General features: G+C 36.9%; 15 non-coding genes across 15 annotated transcripts; 10 read left to right on the top strand and 5 right to left on the bottom strand.

Moving 5' to 3' along the window:
* Positions 1-1276: 1276 nt before the first annotated feature.
* On the bottom strand, positions 1277-1348 carry TRNAM-CAU (transfer RNA methionine (anticodon CAU)). Its single transcript has one exon. It is a non-coding gene; the product is annotated as a tRNA-Met (tRNA).
* Positions 1349-1534: 186 nt separating this feature from the next.
* On the top strand, positions 1535-1608 carry TRNAN-GUU (transfer RNA asparagine (anticodon GUU)). Its single transcript has one exon. It is a non-coding gene; the product is annotated as a tRNA-Asn (tRNA).
* Positions 1609-3608: 2000 nt separating this feature from the next.
* On the bottom strand, positions 3609-3680 carry TRNAM-CAU (transfer RNA methionine (anticodon CAU)). Its single transcript has one exon. It is a non-coding gene; the product is annotated as a tRNA-Met (tRNA).
* A 186-nt stretch (positions 3681-3866) lies between these two features.
* TRNAN-GUU (transfer RNA asparagine (anticodon GUU)) lies at positions 3867-3940 on the top strand. Its single transcript has one exon. It is a non-coding gene; the product is annotated as a tRNA-Asn (tRNA).
* A 1093-nt stretch (positions 3941-5033) lies between these two features.
* Positions 5034-5107, top strand: TRNAN-GUU (transfer RNA asparagine (anticodon GUU)). Its single transcript has one exon. It is a non-coding gene; the product is annotated as a tRNA-Asn (tRNA).
* A 2001-nt stretch (positions 5108-7108) lies between these two features.
* On the bottom strand, positions 7109-7180 carry TRNAM-CAU (transfer RNA methionine (anticodon CAU)). The gene has a single exon. It is a non-coding gene; the product is annotated as a tRNA-Met (tRNA).
* Positions 7181-7366: 186 nt separating this feature from the next.
* TRNAN-GUU (transfer RNA asparagine (anticodon GUU)) lies at positions 7367-7440 on the top strand. Its single transcript has one exon. It is a non-coding gene; the product is annotated as a tRNA-Asn (tRNA).
* A 1093-nt stretch (positions 7441-8533) lies between these two features.
* Positions 8534-8607, top strand: TRNAN-GUU (transfer RNA asparagine (anticodon GUU)). The gene has a single exon. It is a non-coding gene; the product is annotated as a tRNA-Asn (tRNA).
* A 1093-nt stretch (positions 8608-9700) lies between these two features.
* TRNAN-GUU (transfer RNA asparagine (anticodon GUU)) lies at positions 9701-9774 on the top strand. Its single transcript has one exon. It is a non-coding gene; the product is annotated as a tRNA-Asn (tRNA).
* Positions 9775-13202: 3428 nt separating this feature from the next.
* Positions 13203-13276, top strand: TRNAN-GUU (transfer RNA asparagine (anticodon GUU)). Its single transcript has one exon. It is a non-coding gene; the product is annotated as a tRNA-Asn (tRNA).
* An 832-nt stretch (positions 13277-14108) lies between these two features.
* TRNAT-CGU (transfer RNA threonine (anticodon CGU)) lies at positions 14109-14180 on the bottom strand. The gene has a single exon. It is a non-coding gene; the product is annotated as a tRNA-Thr (tRNA).
* A 1094-nt stretch (positions 14181-15274) lies between these two features.
* On the bottom strand, positions 15275-15346 carry TRNAM-CAU (transfer RNA methionine (anticodon CAU)). The gene has a single exon. It is a non-coding gene; the product is annotated as a tRNA-Met (tRNA).
* Positions 15347-15532: 186 nt separating this feature from the next.
* Positions 15533-15606, top strand: TRNAN-GUU (transfer RNA asparagine (anticodon GUU)). Its single transcript has one exon. It is a non-coding gene; the product is annotated as a tRNA-Asn (tRNA).
* A 1093-nt stretch (positions 15607-16699) lies between these two features.
* TRNAN-GUU (transfer RNA asparagine (anticodon GUU)) lies at positions 16700-16773 on the top strand. The gene has a single exon. It is a non-coding gene; the product is annotated as a tRNA-Asn (tRNA).
* Positions 16774-17866: 1093 nt separating this feature from the next.
* Positions 17867-17940, top strand: TRNAN-GUU (transfer RNA asparagine (anticodon GUU)). The gene has a single exon. It is a non-coding gene; the product is annotated as a tRNA-Asn (tRNA).
* The last annotated feature ends 395 nt before the right edge of the window (positions 17941-18335 follow it).

The following is an 18335-nucleotide window of genomic DNA, read 5'->3' as shown; positions in this document are numbered from 1 at the left end:
TTAAAACAAATTAAAATGTTAAAAGTTATTGTACTTTAAGTAAAAATAAAAGAGTCAAAATATCAATTCCAGTTTTGGAAGAATTTAATTAACAAAAAAATAAGTGCACATAGCAGAGGATGGTTTCAATCCACCGACCTCTGGGTTATGGGCCCAGCACGCTTCCGCTGCGCCACTCTGCTGCTCATGTAAGTGTCAGAGATCCTGAAGTACTCACTCATCATGTGAAAGTACCAATGTGTTTCTTCGTTGGTCAATGGAAGAAAAATCTTGCAAAACTCTCCAGATTATTGCCTTTTTAACCTTTTTCTAGGAAACTTTCTAGATGAATGCTTTTTAGCCTTTGTCAGTACATGCTTTTGCAAGTGTCTCTGTGGCGAAATCAGTTAGCGCATTCGGCTGTTAACCGAAAGGTTGGTGGTTCAATCCCACCCGGGGACGTAATTGACCTTGTGATCAAATTTTGGTGATCTTTAAGTAGACAAGTCAAAATTTCAAACCACCTCTTATAGTGTAGGGTACCTGGCCTTCTCTGATGCAATCAGAGTCAGATTTGATTAAGTCATTTTATAAAAAACAGGAAGCACAATTTAGCATGGGGTTGCAGAGAAAAAAAATTATGCAGGCAGAGAAATCCAATTGAGTGATTAATCAGCTCTCCATTTTATGGCTTTATTTTTATGCTAACACATTTGCTCTCTGAAAAGTGACCACAAAGCCAAGTCTCTGATTAACACCTTTGTAGGAATGGTTTTTCACCTATTACTGATTAAAACTTGCTTCATTGGAAAGGCAGCAAGATGCATCCTCATTACAATGTCCACTGAAATAATACAGGTTGACACCAGGAAACATAAACCTCACTGCATCCTTGCTGCTTTCTCAAGTTGGAATCTGTTTAATGTGAAAACCAGGTGATATCTAATCAGCACACAGGTAAGAAGTTAAGAAAATCTTTCTTTAAGGGTGAAGATGTTTCTCACAAAATCGTTGCCCCAATGCATCATTGAAATTCAAGATGGAAAGATGATTTTGAAATATCAATTGTACATTTTGCATTGCTCTTCTGGTGACAATGTAGCTTGTTTTTGTCAATTACCATTTCAGTAATAGGGTAAAGAAAATTAAGTGGATTTCTGAAAGAAAACAATGCTTTCAATATACTATTAAAACAAATTAAAATGTTAAAAGTTATTGTACTTTAAGTAAAAATAAAAGAGTCAAAATATCAATTCCAGTTTTGGAAGAATTTAATTAACAAAAAATTAAGCGCACATAGCAGAGGATGGATTCGATCCACCGACCTCTGGGTTATGGGCCCAGCACGCTTCCGCTGCGCCACTCTGCTGCTCATGTAAGTGTCAGAGATCCTGAAGTACTCACTCATCATGTGAAAGTACCAATGTGTTTCTTCGTTGGTCAATGGAAGAAAAATCTTGCAAAACTCTCCAGATTATTGCCTTTTTAACCTTTTTCTAGGAAACTTTCTAGATGAATGCTTTTTAGCCTTTGTCAGTACATGCTTTTGCAAGCTGTCTCTGTGGCGCAATCGGTTAGCGCATTCAGCTGTTAACCGAAAGGTTGGTGGTTCAATCCCACCCGGGGACGTAATTGACCTTGTGATCAAATTTTGGTGATCTTTAAGTAGACAAGTCAAAATTTCAAACCACCTCTTATAGTGTAGGGTACCTGGCCTTCTCTGATGCAATCAGAGTCAGATTTGATTAAGTCATTTTATAAAAAACAGGAAGCACAATTTAGCATGGGGTTGCAGAGAAAAAAAATTATGCAGGCAGAGAAATCCAATTGAGTGATTAATCAGCTCTCCATTTTATGGCTTTATTTTTATGCTAACACATTTGCTCTCTGAAAAGTGTCCACAAAGCCAAGTCTCTGATTAACACCTTTGTAGGAATGGTTTTTCACCTATTACTGATTAAAACTTGCTTCATTGGAAAGGCAGCAAGATGCATCCTCATTACAATGTCCACTGAAATAATACAGGTTGACACCAGGAAACATAAACCTCACTGCATCCTTGCTGCTTTCTCAAGTGGGAATCTGTTTAATGTGAAAACCAGGTGATATCTAATCAGCACACAGGTAAGAAGTTAAGAAAATCTTTCTTTAAGGGTGAAGATGTTTCTCACAAAATCGTTGCCCCAATGCATCATTGAAATTCAAGATGGAAAGATGATTTTGAAATATCAATTGTACATTTTGCATTGCTCTTCTGGTGACAATGTAGCGCTTTTTTGTCAATTACCATTTCAGTAATAGGGTAAAGAAAATTAAGTGGATTTCTGAAAGAATACAATGCTGTCAATATACTATTAAAACAAATTAAAATGTTAAAAGTTATTGTACTTTAAGTAAAAATAAAAGAGTCAAAATATCAATTCCAGTTTTGGAAGAATTTAATTAACAAAAAAATAAGTGCACATAGCAGAGGATGGTTTCGATCCACCGACCTCTGGGTTATGGGCCCAGCACGCTTCCGCTGCGCCACTCTGCTGCTCATGTAAGTGTCAGAGATCCTGAAGTACTCACTCATCATGTGAAAGTACCAATGTGTTTCTTCGTTGGTCAATGGAAGAAAAATCTTGCAAAACTCTCCAGATTATTGCCTTTTTAACCTTTTTCTAGGAAATTTTCTAGATGAATGCTTTTTAGCCTTTGTCAGTACATGCTTTTGCAAGTGTCTCTGTGGCGAAATCAGTTAGCGCATTCGGCTGTTAACCGAAAGGTTGGTGGTTCAATCCCACCCGGGGACGTAATTGACATTGTGATCAAATTTTGGTGATCTTTAAGTAGACAAGTCAAAATTTCAAACCACCTCTTATAGTGTAGGGTACCTGGCCTTCTCTGATGCAATCAGAGTCAGATTTGATTAAGTCATTTTATAAAAAACAGGAAGCACAATTTAGCATGGGGTTGCAGAGAAAAAAATTATGCAGGCAGAGAAATCCAATTGAGTGATTAATCAGCTCTCCATTTTATGGCTTTATTTTTATGCTAACACATTTGCTCTCTGAAAAGTGTCCACAAAGCCAAGTCTCTGATTAACACCTTTGTAGGAATGGTTTTTCACCTATTACTGATTAAAACTTGCTTCATTGGAAAGGCAGCAAGATGCATCCTCATTACAATGTCCACTGAAATAATACAGGTTGACACCAGGAAACATAAACCTCACTGCATCCTTGCTGCTTTCTCAAGTTGGAATCTGTTTAATGTGAAAACCAGGTGATATCTAATCAGCACACAGGTAAGAAGTTAAGAAAATCTTTCTTTAAGGGTGAAGATGTTTCTCACAAAATCGTTGCCCCAATGCATCATTGAAATTCAAGATGGAAAGATGATTTTGAAATATCAATTGTACATTTTGCATTGCTCTCCTGGTGACAATGTAGCTTGTTTTTGTCAATTACCATTTCAGTAATAGGGTAAAGAAAATTAAGTGGATTTCTGAAAGAAAACAATGCTGTCAATATACTATTAAAACAAATTAAAATGTTAAAAGTTATTGTACTTTAAGTAAAAATAAAAGAGTCAAAATATCAATTCCAGTTTTGGAAGAATTTAATTAACAAAAAATTAAGCGCACATAGCAGAGGATGGATTCGATCCACCGACCTCTGGGTTATGGGCCCAGCACGCTTCCGCTGCGCCACTCTGCTGCTCATGTAAGTGTCAGAGATCCTGAAGTACTCACTCATCATGTGAAAGTACCAATGTGTTTCTTCGTTGGTCAATGGAAGAAAAATCTTGCAAAACTCTCCAGATTATTGCCTTTTTAACCTTTTTCTAGGAAACTTTCTAGATGAATGCTTTTTAGCCTTTGTCAGTACATGCTTTTGCAAGCTGTCTCTGTGGCGCAATCGGTTAGCGCATTCAGCTGTTAACCGAAAGGTTGGTGGTTCAATCCCACCCGGGGACGTAATTGACCTTGTGATCAAATTTTGGTGATCTTTAAGTAGACAAGTCAAAATTTCAAACCACCTCTTATAGTGTAGGGTACCTGGCCTTCTCTGATGCAATCAGAGTCAGATTTGATTAAGTCATTTTATAAAAAACAGGAAGCACAATTTAGCATGGGGTTGCAGAGAAAAAAAATTATGCAGGCAGAGAAATCCAATTGAGTGATTAATCAGCTCTCCATTTTATGGCTTTATTTTTATGCTAACACATTTGCTCTCTGAAAAGTGTCCACAAAGCCAAGTCTCTGATTAACACCTTTGTAGGAATGGTTTTTCACCTATTACTGATTAAAACTTGCTTCATTGGAAAGGCAGCAAGATGCATCCTCATTACAATGTCCACTGAAATAATACAGGTTGACACCAGGAAACATAAACCTCACTGCATCCTTGCTGCTTTCTCAAGTGGGAATCTGTTTAATGTGAAAACCAGGTGATATCTAATCAGCACACAGGTAAGAAGTTAAGAAAATCTTTCTTTAAGGGTGAAGATGTTTCTCACAAAATCGTTGCCCCAATGCATCATTGAAATTCAAGATGGAAAGATGATTTTGAAATATCAATTGTACATTTTGCATTGCTCTTCTGGTGACAATGTAGCTTGTTTTTGTCAATTACCATTTCAGTAATAGGGTAAAGAAAATTAAGTGGATTTCTGAAAGAAAACAATGCTGTCAATATACTATTAAAACAAATTAAAATGTTAAAAGTTATTGTACTTTAAGTAAAAATAAAAGAGTCAAAATATCAATTCCAGTTTTGGAAGAATTTAATTAACAAAAAAATAAGTGCACATAGCAGAGGATGGTTTCGATCCACCGACCTCTGGGTTATGGGCCCAGCACGCTTCCGCTGCGCCACTCTGCTGCTCATGTAAGTGTCAGAGATCCTGAAGTACTCACTCATCATGTGAAAGTACCAATGTGTTTCTTCGTTGGTCAATGGAAGAAAAATCTTGCAAAACTCTCCAGATTATTGCCTTTTTAACCTTTTTCTAGGAAACTTTCTAGATGAATGCTTTTTAGCCTTTGTCAGTACATGCTTTTGCAAGCTGTCTCTGTGGCGCAATCGGTTAGCGCATTCGGCTGTTAACCGAAAGGTTGGTGGTTCAATCCCACCCGGGGACGTAATTGACCTTGTGATCAAGTTTTGGTGATCTTTAAGTAGACAAGTCAAAATTTCAAACCACCTCTTATAGTGTAGGGTACCTGGCCTTCTCTGATGCAATCAGAGTCAGATTTGATTAAGTCATTTTATAAAAAACAGGAAGAACAATTTAGCATGGGGTTGCAGAGAAAAAAAATTATGCAGGCAGAGAAATCCAATTGAGTGATTAATCAGCTCTCCATTTTATGGCTTTATTTTTATGCTAACACATTTGCTCTCTGAAAAGTGTCCACAAAGCCAAGTCTCTGATTAACACCTTTGTAGGAATGGTTTTTCACCTATTACTGATTAAAACTTGCTTCATTGGAAAGGCAGCAAGATGCATCCTCATTACAATGTCCACTGAAATAATACAGGTTGACACCAGGAAACATAAACCTCACTGCATCCTTGCTGCTTTCTCAAGTGGGAATCTGTTTAATGTGAAAACCAGGTGATATCTAATCAGCACACAGGTAAGAAGTTAAGAAAATCTTTCTTTAAGGGTGAAGATGTTTCTCACAAAATCGTTGCCCCAATGCATCATTGAAATTCAAGATGGAAAGATGATTTTGAAATATCAATTGTACATTTTGCATTGCTCTTCTGGTGACAATGTAGCTTGTTTTTGTCAATTACCATTTCAGTAATAGGGTAAAGAAAATTAAGTGGATTTCTGAAAGAAAACAATGCTGTCAATATACTATTAAAACAAATTAAAATGTTAAAAGTTATTGTACTTTAAGTAAAAATAAAAGAGTCAAAATATCAATTCCAGTTTTGGAAGAATTTAATTAACAAAAAAATAAGTGCACATAGCAGAGGATGGTTTCGATCCACCGACCTCTGGGTTATGGGCCCAGCACGCTTCCGCTGCGCCACTCTGCTGCTCATGTAAGTGTCAGAGATCCTGAAGTACTCACTCATCATGTGAAAGTACCAATGTGTTTCTTCGTTGGTCAATGGAAGAAAAATCTTGCAAAACTCTCCAGATTATTGCCTTTTTAACCTTTTTCTAGGAAACTTTCTAGATGAATGCTTTTTAGCCTTTGTCAGTACATGCTTTTGCAAGTGTCTCTGTGGCGAAATCAGTTAGCGCATTCGGCTGTTAACCGAAAGGTTGGTGGTTCAATCCCACCCGGGGATGTAATTGACCTTGTGATCAAATTTTGGTGATCTTTAAGTAGACAAGTCAAAATTTCAAACCACCTCTTATAGTGTAGGGTACCTGGCCTTCTCTGATGCAATCAGAGTCAGATTTGATTAAGTCATTTTATAAAAAACAGGAAGCACAATTTAGCATGGGGTTGCAGAGAAAAAAATTTATGCAGGCAGAGAAATCCAATTGAGTGATTAATCAGCTCTCCATTTTATGGCTTTATTTTTATGCTAACACATTTGCTCTCTGAAAAGTGTCCACAAAGCCAAGTCTCTGATTAACACCTTTGTAGGAATGGTTTTTCACCTATTACTGATTAAAACTTGCTTCATTGGAAAGGCAGCAAGATGCATCCTCATTACAATGTCCACTGAAATAATACAGGTTGACACCAGGAAACATAAACCTCACTGCATCCTTGCTGCTTTCTCAAGTTGGAATCTGTTTAATGTGAAAACCAGGTGATATCTAATCAGCACACAGGTAAGAAGTTAAGAAAATCTTTCTTTAAGGGTGAAGATGTTTCTCACAAAATCGTTGCCCCAATGCATCATTGAAATTCAAGATGGAAAGATGATTTTGAAATATCAATTGTACATTTTGCATTGCTCTTCTGGTGACAATGTAGCTTGTTTTTGTCAATTACCATTTCAGTAATAGGGTAAAGAAAATTAAGTGGATTTCTGAAAGAAAACAATGCTGTCAATATACTATTAAAACAAATTAAAATGTTAAAAGTTATTGTACTTTAAGTAAAAATAAAAGAGTCAAAATATCAATTCCAGTTTTGGAAGAATTTAATTAACAAAAAATTAAGCGCACATAGCAGAGGATGGATTCGATCCACCGACCTCTGGGTTATGGGCCCAGCACGCTTCCGCTGCGCCACTCTGCTGCTCATGTAAGTGTCAGAGATCCTGAAGTACTCACTCATCATGTGAAAGTACCAATGTGTTTCTTCGTTGGTCAATGGAAGAAAAATCTTGCAAAACTCTCCAGATTATTGCCTTTTTAACCTTTTTCTAGGAAACTTTCTAGATGAATGCTTTTTAGCCTTTGTCAGTACATGCTTTTGCAAGCTGTCTCTGTGGCGCAATCGGTTAGCGCATTCAGCTGTTAACCGAAAGGTTGGTGGTTCAATCCCACCCGGGGACGTAATTGACCTTGTGATCAAATTTTGGTGATCTTTAAGTAGACAAGTCAAAATTTCAAACCACCTCTTATAGTGTAGGGTACCTGGCCTTCTCTGATGCAATCAGAGTCAGATTTGATTAAGTCATTTTATAAAAAACAGGAAGCACAATTTAGCATGGGGTTGCAGAGAAAAAAAATTATGCAGGCAGAGAAATCCAATTGAGTGATTAATCAGCTCTCCATTTTATGGCTTTATTTTTATGCTAACACATTTGCTCTCTGAAAAGTGTCCACAAAGCCAAGTCTCTGATTAACACCTTTGTAGGAATGGTTTTTCACCTATTACTGATTAAAACTTGCTTCATTGGAAAGGCAGCAAGATGCATCCTCATTACAATGTCCACTGAAATAATACAGGTTGACACCAGGAAACATAAACCTCACTGCATCCTTGCTGCTTTCTCAAGTGGGAATCTGTTTAATGTGAAAACCAGGTGATATCTAATCAGCACACAGGTAAGAAGTTAAGAAAATCTTTCTTTAAGGGTGAAGATGTTTCTCACAAAATCGTTGCCCCAATGCATCATTGAAATTCAAGATGGAAAGATGATTTTGAAATATCAATTGTACATTTTGCATTGCTCTTCTGGTGACAATGTAGCGCTTTTTTGTCAATTACCATTTCAGTAATAGGGTAAAGAAAATTAAGTGGATTTCTGAAAGAATACAATGCTGTCAATATACTATTAAAACAAATTAAAATGTTAAAAGTTATTGTACTTTAAGTAAAAATAAAAGAGTCAAAATATCAATTCCAGTTTTGGAAGAATTTAATTAACAAAAAAATAAGTGCATATAGCAGAGGATGGTTTCGATCCACCGACCTCTGGGTTATGGGCCCAGCACGCTTCCGCTGCGCCACTCTGCTGCTCATGTAAGTGTCAGAGATCCTGAAGTACTCACTCATCATGTGAAAGTACCAATGTGTTTCTTCGTTGGTCAATGGAAGAAAAATCTTGCAAAACTCTCCAGATTATTGCCTTTTTAACCTTTTTCTTGGAAACTTTCTAGATGAATGCTTTTTAGCCTTTGTCAGTACATGCTTTTGCAAGCTGTCTCTGTGGCGCAATCGGTTAGCGCATTTGGCTGTTAACCGAAAGGTTGGTGGTTCAATCCCACCCGGGGACGTAATTGACCTTGTGATCAAATTTTGGTGATCTTTAAGTAGACAAGTCAAAATTTCAAACCACCTCTTATAGTGTAGGGTACCTGGCCTTCTCTGATGCAATCAGAGTCAGATTTGATTAAGTCATTTTATAAAAAACAGGAAGCACAATTTAGCATGGGGTTGCAGAGAAAAAAAATTATGCAGGCAGAGAAATCCAATTGAGTGATTAATCAGCTCTCCATTTTATGGCTTTATTTTTATGCTAACACATTTGCTCTCTGAAAAGTGTCCACAAAGCCAAGTCTCTGATTAACACCTTTGTAGGAATGGTTTTTCACCTATTACTGATTAAAACTTGCTTCATTGGAAAGGCAGCAAGATGCATCCTCATTACAATGTCCACTGAAATAATACAGGTTGACACCAGGAAACATAAACCTCACTGCATCTTTGCTGCTTTCTCAAGTGGGAATCTGTTTAATGTGAAAACCAGGTGATATCTAATCAGCACACAGGTAAGAAGTTAAGAAAATCTTTCTTTAAGGGTGAAGATGTTTCTCACAAAATCGTTGCCCCAATGCATCATTGAAATTCAAGATGGAAAGATGATTTTGAAATATCAATTGTACATTTTGCATTGCTCTTCTGGTGACAATGTAGCTTGTTTTTGTCAATTACCATTTCAGTAATAGGGTAAAGAAAATTAAGTGGATTTCTGAAAGAAAACAATGCTGTCAATATACTATTAAAACAAATTAAAATGTTAAAAGTTATTGTACTTTAAGTAAAAATAAAAGAGTCAAAATATCAATTCCAGTTTTGGAAGAATTTAATTAACAAAAAAATAAGTGCACATATCAAAGGATGGTTTCGATACACCGACCTCTGGGTTATGGGCCCAGCACGCTTCCGCTGCGCCACTCTGCTGCTCACATAAGTGTCAGAGATCCTGAAGTACTCACTCATCATGTGAAAGTACCAATGTGTTTCTTCGTTGGTCAATGGAAGAAAAATCTTGCAAAACTCTCCAGATTATTGCCTTTTTAACCTTTTTCTAGGAAACTTTCTAGATGAATGCTTTTTAGCCTTTGTCAGTAGATGCTTTTGCAAGCTGTCTCTGTGGTGCAATCGGTTAGCGCATTCGGCTGTTAACCGAAAGGTTGGTGGTTCAATCCCACCCAGGGACGTAATTGACCTTGTGATCAAATTTTGGTGATCTTTAAGTAGACAAGTCAAAATTTCAAACCACCTTTTATGGTGTAGGGTACCTGGCCTTCTCTGATGCAATCAGAGTCATATTTGATTAAGTCATTTTATAAAAAACAGGAAGCACAATTTAGCATTGGGGTTGCAGAGAAAAAAAATTATGCAGGCAGAGAAATCCAATTGAGTGATTAATCAGCTCTCCATTTTATGGCTTTATTTTTATGCTAACACATTTGCTCTCTGAAAAGTGTCCACAAAGCCAAGTCTCTGATTAACACCTTTGTTGGAATGGTTTTTCACCTATTACTGATTAAAACTAGCTTCATTGGAAAGGCAGCAAGATGCATCCTCATTACAATGTCCACTGAAATAATACAGGTTGACACCAGGAAACATAAACCTCACTGCATCCTTGCTGCTTTCTCAAGTGGGAATCTGTTTAATGTGAAAACCAGGTGATATCTAATCAGCACACAGGTAAGAAGTTAATAAAATCTTTCTTTAAGGGTGAAGATGTTTCTCACAAAATCGTTGCCCCAATGCATCATTGAAATTCAAGATGGAAAGATGATTTTGAAATATCAATTGTACATTTTGCATTGCTCTTCTGGTGACAATGTAGCTTGTTTTTGTAAATTACCATTTCAGTAATAGGGTAAAGAAAATTAAGTGGATTTCTGAAAGAAAACAATGCTGTCAATATACTATTAAAACAAATTAAAATGTTAAAAGTTATTGTACTTTAAGTAAAAATAAAAGAGTCAAAATATCAATTCCAGTTTTGGAAGAATTTAATTAACAAAAAAATAAGTGCACATAGCAGAGGATGGTTTCGATCCACCGACCTCTGGGTTATGGGCCCAGCACGCTTCCGCTGCGCCACTCTGCTGCTCATGTGAATGTCAGAGATCCTGAAGTACTCACTCATCATGTGAAAGTACCAATGTGTTTCTTCGTTGGTCAATGGAAGAAAAATCTTGCAAAACTCTCCAGATTATTGCCTTTTTAACCTTTTTCTAGGAAACTTTCTAGATGAATGCTTTTTAGCCTTTGTCAGTACATGCTTTTGCAAGCTGTCTCTGTGGCGCAATCGGTTAGCGCATTCGGCTGTTGACCAAAAGGTTGGTGGTTCAATCCCACCCGGGGACGTAATTGACCTTGTGATCAAATTTTGGTGATCTTTAAGTAGACAAGTCAAAATTTCAAACCACCTCTTATAGTGTAGGGTACCTGGCCTTCTCTGATGCAATCAGAGTCAGATTTGATTAAGTCATTTTATAAAAAACAGGAAGCACAATTTAGCATGGGGTTGCAGAGAAAAAAAATTATGCAGGCAGAGAAATCCAATTGAGTGATTAATCAGCTCTCCATTTTATGGCTTTATTTTTATGCTAACACATTTGCTCTCTGAAAAGTGTCCACAAAGCCAAGTCTCTGATTAACACCTTTGTAGGAATGGTTTTTCACCTATTACTGATTAAAACTTGCTTCATTGGAAAGGCAGCAAGATGCATCCTCATTTCAATGTCCACTGAAATAATACAGGTTGACACCAGGAAACATAAACCTCACTGCATCCTTGCTGCTTTCTCAAGTGGGAATCTGTTTAATGTGAAAACCAGGTGATATCTAATCAGCACACAGGTAAGAAGTTAAGAAAATCTTTCTTTAAGGGTGAAAATGTTTCTCACAAAATCGTTGCCCCAATGCATCATTGAAATTCAAGATGGAAAGATGATTTTGAAATATCAATTGTACATTTTGCATTGCTCTTCTGGTGACAATGTAGCTTGTTTTTGTCAATTACCATTTCAGTAATAGGGTAAAGAAAATTAAGTGGATTTCTGAAAGAAAACAATGCTGTCAATATACTATTAAAACAAATTAAAATGTTAAAAGTTATTGTACTTTAAGTAAAAATAAAAGAGTCAAAATATCAATTCCAGTTTTGGAAGAATTTAATTAACAAAAAAATAAGTGCACATAGCAGAGGATGGTTTCGATCCACCGACCTCTGGGTTATGGGCCCAGCACGCTTCCGCTGCGCCACTCTGCTGCTCATGTAAGTGTCAGAGATCCTGAAGTACTCACTCATCATGTGAAAGTACCAATGTGTTTCTTCGTTGGTCAATGGAAGAAAAATCTTGCAAAACTCTCCAGATTATTGCCTTTTTAACCTTTTTCTAGGAAACTTTCTAGATGAATGCTTTTTAGCCTTTGTCAGTACATGCTTTTGCAAGCTGTCTCTGTGGCGCAATCGGTTAGCGCATTTGGCTGTTAACTGAAAGGTTGGTGGTTCAATCCCACCCGGGGACGTAATTGACCTTGTGATCAAATTTTGGTGATCTTTAAGTAGACAAGTCAAAATTTCAAACCACCTCTTATAGTGTAGGGTACCTGGCCCTCTCTGATGCAATCAGAGTCAGATTTGATTAAGTCATTTTATAAAAAACAGGAAGCACAATTTAGCATGGGGTTGCAGAGAAAAAAAATTATGCAGGCAGAGAAATCCAATTGAGTGATTAATCAGCTCTCCATTTTATGGCTTTATTTTTATGCTAACACATTTGCTCTCTGAAAAGTGTCCACAAAGCCAAGTCTCTGATTAACGCCTTTGTAGGAATGTTTTTTCACCTATTACTGATTAAAACTTGCTTCATTGGAAAGGCAGCAAGATGCATCCTCATTACAATGTCCACTGAAATAATACAGGTTGACACCAGGAAACATAAACCTCACTGCATCCTTGCTGCTTTCTCAAGTGGGAATCTGTTTAATGTGAAAACCAGGTGATATCTAATCAGCACACAGGTAAGAAGTTAAGAAAATCTTTCTTTAAGGGTGAAGATGTTTCTCACAAAATCGTTGCCCCAATGCATCATTGAAATTCAAGATGGAAAGATGATTTTGAAATATCAATTGTACATTTTGCATTGCTCTTCTGGTGACAATGTAGCTTGTTTTTGTCAATTACCATTTCAGTAATAGGGTAAAGAAAATTAAGTGGATTTCTGAAAGAATACAATGCTGTCAATATACTATTAAAACAAATTAAAATGTTAAAAGTTATTGTACTTTAAGTAAAAATAAAAGAGTCAAAATATCAATTCCAGTTTTGGAAGAATTTAATTAACAAAAAAATAAGTGCACATAGCAGAGGATGGTTTCGATCCACCGACCTCTGGGTTATGGGCCCAGCACGCTTCCGCTGCGCCACTCTGCTGCTCATGTAAGTGTCAGAGATCCTGAAGTACTCACTCATCATGTGAAAGTACCAATGTGTTTCTTCGTTGGTCAATGGAAGAAAAATCTTGCAAAACTCTCCAGATTATTGCCTTTTTAACCTTTTTCTAGGAAACTTTCTAGATGAATGCTTTTTAGCCTTTGTCAGTACATGCTTTTGCAAGCTGTCTCTGTGGCGCAATCGGTTAGCGCATTCGGCTGTTAACCGAAAGGTTGGTGGTTCAATCCCACCCGGGGACGTAATTGACCTTGTGATCAAATTTTGGTGATCTTTAAGTAGACAAGTCAAAATTTCAAACCACCTCTTATAGTGTAGGGTACCTGTTCTCTGATGCAATCAGAGTCAGATTTGATTAAGTCATTTTATAAAAAACAGGAAGAACAATTTAGCATGGGGTTGCAGAGAAAAAAAATTATGCAGGCAGAGAAATCCAATTGAGTGATTAATCAGCTCTCCATTTTATGGCTTTATTTTTATGCTAACACATTTGCTCTCTGAAAAGTGTCCACAAAGCCAAGTCTCTGATTAACACCTTTGTAGGAATGGTTTTTCACCTATTACTGATTAAAACTTGCTTCATTGGAAAGGCAGCAAGATGCATCCTCATTACAATGTCCACTGAAATAATACAGGTTGACACCAGGAAACATAAACCTCACTGCATCCTTGCTGCTTTCTCAAGTGGGAATCTGTTTAATGTGAAAACCAGGTGATATCTAATCAGCACACAGGTAAGAAGTTAAGAAAATCTTTCTTTAAGGGTGAAGATGTTTCTCACAAAATCGTTGCCCCAATGCATCATTGAAATTCAAGATGGAAAGATGATTTTGAAATATCAATTGTACATTTTGCATTGCTCTTCTGGTGACAATGTAGCTTGTTTTTGTCAATTACCATTTCAGTAATAGGGTAAAGAAAATTAAGTGGATTTCTGAAAGAAAACAATGCTGTCAATATACTATTAAAACAAATTAAAATGTTAAAAGTTATTGTACTTTAAGTAAAAATAAAAGAGTCAAAATATCAATTCCAGTTTTGGAAGAATTTAATTAACAAAAAAATAAGTGCACATAGCAGAGGATGGTTTCGATCCACCGACCTCTGGGTTACGGGCCCAGCACGCTTCCGCTGCGCCACTCTGCTGCTCATGTAAGTGTCAGAGATCCTGAAGTACTCACTCATCATGTGAAAGTACCAATGTGTTTCTTCGTTGGTCAATGGAAGAAAAATCTTGCAAAACTCTCCAGATTATTGCCTTTTTAACCTTTTTCTAGGAAACTTTCTAGATGAATGCTTTTTAGCCTTTGTCAGTACATGCTTTTGCAAGTGTTTCTGTGGCGAAATCAGTTAGCGCATTCGGCTGTTAACCGAAAGGTTGGTGGTTCAATCCCACCCGGGGACGTAATTGACCTTGTGATCAAATTTTGGTGATCTTTAAGTAGACAAGTCAAAATTTCAAACCACCTCTTATAGTGTAGGGTACCTGGCCTTCTCTGATGCAATCAGAGTCAGATTTGATTAAGTCATTTTATAAAAAACAGGAAGCACAATTTAGCATGGGGTTGCAGAGAAAAAAAATTATGCAGGCAGAGAAATCCAATTGAGTGATTAATCAGCTCTCCATTTTATGGCTTTATTTTTATGCTAACACATTTGCTCTCTGAAAAGTGTCCACAAAGCCAAGTCTCTGATTAACACCTTTGTAGGAATGGTTTTTCACCTATTACTGATTAAAACTTGCTTCATTGGAAAGGCAGCAAGATGCATCCTCATTACAATGTCCACTGAAATAATACAGGTTGACACCAGGAAACATAAACCTCACTGCATCCTTGCTGCTTTCTCAAGTTGGAATCTGTTTAATGTGAAAACCAGGTGATATCTAATCAGCACACAGGTAAGAAGTTAAGAAAATCTTTCTTTAAGGGTGAAGATGTTTCTCACAAAATCGTTGCCCCAATGCATCATTGAAATTCAAGATGGAAAGATGATTTTGAAATATCAATTGTACATTTTGCATTGCTCTTCTGGTGACAATGTAGCTTGTTTTTGTCAATTACCATTTCAGTAATAGGGTAAAGAAAATTAAGTGGATTTCTGAAAGAAAACAATGCTGTCAATATACTATTAAAACAAATTAAAATGTTAAAAGTTATTGTACTTTAAGTAAAAATAAAAGAGTCAAAATATCAATTCCAGTTTTGGAAGAATTTAATTAACAAAAAATTAAGCGCACATAGCAGAGGATGGATTCGATCCACCGACCTCTGGGTTATGGGCCCAGCACGCTTCCGCTGCGCCACTCTGCTGCTCATGTAAGTGTCAGAGATCCTGAAGTACTCACTCATCATGTGAAAGTACCAATGTGTTTCTTCGTTGGTCAATGGAAGAAAAATCTTGCAAAACTCTCCAGATTATTGCCTTTTTAACCTTTTTCTAGGAAACTTTCTAGATGAATGCTTTTTAGCCTTTGTCAGTACATGCTTTTGCAAGCTGTCTCTGTGGCGCAATCGGTTAGCGCATTCAGCTGTTAACCGAAAGGTTGGTGGTTCAATCCCACCCGGGGACGTAATTGACCTTGTGATCAAATTTTGGTGATCTTTAAGTAGACAAGTCAAAATTTCAAACCACCTCTTATAGTGTAGGGTACCTGGCCTTCTCTGATGCAATCAGAGTCAGATTTGATTAAGTCATTTTATAAAAAACAGGAAGCACAATTTAGCATGGGGTTGCAGAGAAAAAAAATTATGCAGGCAGAGAAATCCAATTGAGTGATTAATCAGCTCTCCATTTTATGGCTTTATTTTTATGCTAACACATTTGCTCTCTGAAAAGTGTCCACAAAGCCAAGTCTCTGATTAACACCTTTGTAGGAATGGTTTTTCACCTATTACTGATTAAAACTTGCTTCATTGGAAAGGCAGCAAGATGCATCCTCATTACAATGTCCACTGAAATAATACAGGTTGACACCAGGAAACATAAACCTCACTGCATCCTTGCTGCTTTCTCAAGTGGGAATCTGTTTAATGTGAAAACCAGGTGATATCTAATCAGCACACAGGTAAGAAGTTAAGAAAATCTTTCTTTAAGGGTGAAGATGTTTCTCACAAAATCGTTGCCCCAATGCATCATTGAAATTCAAGATGGAAAGATGATTTTGAAATATCAATTGTACATTTTGCATTGCTCTTCTGGTGACAATGTAGCGCTTTTTTGTCAATTACCATTTCAGTAATAGGGTAAAGAAAATTAAGTGGATTTCTGAAAGAATACAATGCTGTCAATATACTATTAAAACAAATTAAAATGTTAAAAGTTATTGTACTTTAAGTAAAAATAAAAGAGTCAAAATATCAATTCCAGTTTTGGAAGAATTTAATTAACAAAAAAATAAGTGCATATAGCAGAGGATGGTTTCGATCCACCGACCTCTGGGTTATGGGCCCAGCACGCTTCCGCTGCGCCACTCTGCTGCTCATGTAAGTGTCAGAGATCCTGAAGTACTCACTCATCATGTGAAAGTACCAATGTGTTTCTTCGTTGGTCAATGGAAGAAAAATCTTGCAAAACTCTCCAGATTATTGCCTTTTTAACCTTTTTCTTGGAAACTTTCTAGATGAATGCTTTTTAGCCTTTGTCAGTACATGCTTTTGCAAGCTGTCTCTGTGGCGCAATCGGTTAGCGCATTTGGCTGTTAACCGAAAGGTTGGTGGTTCAATCCCACCCGGGGACGTAATTGACCTTGTGATCAAATTTTGGTGATCTTTAAGTAGACAAGTCAAAATTTCAAACCACCTCTTATAGTGTAGGGTACCTGGCCTTCTCTGATGCAATCAGAGTCAGATTTGATTAAGTCATTTTATAAAAAACAGGAAGCACAATTTAGCATGGGGTTGCAGAGAAAAAAAATTATGCAGGCAGAGAAATCCAATTGAGTGATTAATCAGCTCTCCATTTTATGGCTTTATTTTTATGCTAACACATTTGCTCTCTGAAAAGTGTCCACAAAGCCAAGTCTCTGATTAACACCTTTGTAGGAATGGTTTTTCACCTATTACTGATTAAAACTTGCTTCATTGGAAAGGCAGCAAGATGCATCCTCATTACAATGTCCACTGAAATAATACAGGTTGACACCAGGAAACATAAACCTCACTGCATCTTTGCTGCTTTCTCAAGTGGGAATCTGTTTAATGTGAAAACCAGGTGATATCTAATCAGCACACAGGTAAGAAGTTAAGAAAATCTTTCTTTAAGGGTGAAGATGTTTCTCACAAAATCGTTGCCCCAATGCATCATTGAAATTCAAGATGGAAAGATGATTTTGAAATATCAATTGTACATTTTGCATTGCTCTTCTGGTGACAATGTAGCTTGTTTTTGTCAATTACCATTTCAGTAATAGGGTAAAGAAAATTAAGTGGATTTCTGAAAGAAAACAATGCTGTCAATATACTATTAAAACAAATTAAAATGTTAAAAGTTATTGTACTTTAAGTAAAAATAAAAGAGTCAAAATATCAATTCCAGTTTTGGAAGAATTTAATTAACAAAAAAATAAGTGCACATAGCAGAGGATGGTTTCAATCCACCGACCTCTGGGTTATGGGCCCAGCACGCTTCCGCTGCGCCACTCTGCTGCTCATGTGAATGTCAGAGATCCTGAAGTACTCACTCATCATGTGAAAGTACCAATGTGTTTCTTCGTTGGTCAATGGAAGAAAAATCTTGCAAAACTCTCCAGATTATTGCCTTTTTAACCTTTTTCTAGGAAACTTTCTAGATGAATGCTTTTTAGCCTTTGTCAGTACATGCTTTTGCAAGCTGTCTCTGTGGCGCAATCGGTTAGCGCATTCGGCTGTTAACCAAAAGGTTGGTGGTTCAATCCCACCCGGGGACGTAATTGACCTTGTGATCAAATTTTGGTGATCTTTAAGTAGACAAGTCAAAATTTCAAACCACCTCTTATAGTGTAGGGTACCTGGCCTTCTCTGATGCAGTCAGATTTGATTAAGTCATTTTATAAAAAACAGGAAGCACAATTTAGCATGGGGTTGCAGAGAAAAAAAATTATGCAGGCAGAGAAATCCAATTGAGTGATTAATCAGCTCTCCATTTTATGGCTTTATTTTTATGCTAACACATTTGCTCTCTGAAAAGTGTCCACAAAGCCAAGTCTCTGATTAACACCTTTGTAGGAATGGTTTTTCACCTATTACTGATTAAAACTTGCTTCATTGGAAAGGCAGCAAGATGCATCCTCATTTCAATGTCCACTGAAATAATACAGGTTGA

Source organism: Pseudophryne corroboree, chromosome 4, assembly GCF_028390025.1.
Source record: "Pseudophryne corroboree isolate aPseCor3 chromosome 4, aPseCor3.hap2, whole genome shotgun sequence".
Taxonomy (NCBI): Eukaryota; Metazoa; Chordata; class Amphibia; order Anura; family Myobatrachidae; genus Pseudophryne; species Pseudophryne corroboree.
This window is presented reverse-complemented; position numbering and strand designations above follow the sequence as displayed.